Raw genomic sequence first — 1874 nt, forward strand, 5'->3', positions numbered from 1 at the left:
AAAAAAAAAAAAAGCTTGTGACACGATGACCAACCAGTGCGACAACGGAGAAGCCCTCCGATGGGCACAAACTTAAAGGTAAACCATGAAACAAAACCAAATCTGCTCGAAACAACAATCGAAGCACGACCAGGCCTGGGAAAGCATTCCAAGTGAAGAACGCTGAAGTCGATGGCTCGCAGTCTCGATGACCTGATCGCAAATGCGGCTTAGGCCACAAAGAATTCCATGTCCAAATCACAGCGGATTCATCTCACCAACATGTGTTTCTGACTGCCCAACAATGGGACACGTCCACAGTTTTTCATTTGGTAAGGAGACGGGTGGTCAGTCACCCACCTGTGTTTGCTAGACATTGAAATGTTTGGTTGCGTGGAGTCATTCGAGGGCCTGAGTGTGTGTGTATGTATGTGGAGGAGCGGGGGCAGGGGGTCTTCCAAGAATGAAGGCGCTCCTCAGTCATTTTGTCCATGTCACTGGTCTCACAAGATAAAACAATCCCTGTGAAACTCATTAAAGCCTAAAAGCAATCATTAATTATTCACCGTGTTTGTGCAAGGTGTTTTGAGCGCAAAGTGTTGCTCATCATGGGATGCAATTACGCAGGTCCACTCGAGCTGTTTTTAATCGTGTCGTCATGTGTTTTTGTACACAAAGATGCCACCCTGAGTATTGACGACAAAGTCCAATGAAACTCATTACTGGCCTCATTCACTATTCATAAGTTGTTGTTCACTTTGAACACGGTCTTGGATTTCATCAGACGGCAATGACAATGCAATATTTGGAGGACTTTTACTCTTTTAAATCAAACAAAATATACTCCGCAACCCAGATTTTAAATGAGCAACACTTGCACAATCGGTATCAGAAATTTGGCGTTGACAAAAATAACTACAATATGATCATTGATGTGGTTGTACTTTGTAGTTTGGGTCGTGTCGGAATGTCTCGCAACACACTGAGTGCTATTCCTAATTTTGTGTCCCACTTCCTCAGTTAAACGAATAGGAATTATTTCATGAGAGTCCACGACAATGTTCCTCAGAGAGAAATTGAAATAAGCATTGGAGTTGGACTGCAGGCCGCCACCAAGGCCGTCCTGAAATGCAGAGCCACCCGAACGTCTCAAGAAGCCATTCTCGAAAAGAAGTCGTCCATTTTGCTTTTGTCATGTTTCGGTTTGTGACCAACAGGTGGCACTGTGGGGCTTTTCCCTGCAGCTGCACACCTGTTGGTCGTTAGGTAATTAGCAGCTACAGTGAAACTCCTCTACAACGAAATCGTGTTTGCGGCAAGAAATTTTTCACAACAGGGGGTTTTTCACTGTAGCAAATTTGGTCTCAGATGTAAGCACACACACACCCACCCACACAAACATATGTGTACACGCACACAAACGTATGTGTACTCTATTTTTATTCCAATAGTGCATAAGTATGAGCATACACTTATTTGACACTTCATATTGTCAGTGTAGAAAGAAAAAAAGGGAAAGAAATTGCGAAATTTACAATCAGCATTCACTATCACTTACATCAATTTCTTGGATCATGTCATTTATTTTGCTTGCTCCGTCTTTCATTTTGATCACTTTTAACCTCTCTTCCAGCATCAGAGCTCTTCTTGTCTTAGCTGCTTGACATCCAAAGGTCCTTTTGTAGCCATTTTAGCATTATAACGTCCACGCTCGTCTGAATCTAACAATAACAAATACTTCTGGACCCGGTGGCTTTTCTTTCCACCATCTCACTGTCTCTACCTAACCCTAACCCAAGACAGCGTTGCTCAGCTGATGTTCATGCAATGAACTTTTAAACCAACCACACCTCGTAGTTCTAAATGGCCACAGTTAGCTTTCGAAGGCTAAAAAC

This window comes from Hippocampus comes, unplaced genomic scaffold (genome assembly GCF_001891065.2).
Source record: "Hippocampus comes isolate QL1 unplaced genomic scaffold, H_comes_QL1_v1.1 scaffold49, whole genome shotgun sequence".
NCBI classification, from domain to species: Eukaryota; Metazoa; Chordata; class Actinopteri; order Syngnathiformes; family Syngnathidae; genus Hippocampus; species Hippocampus comes.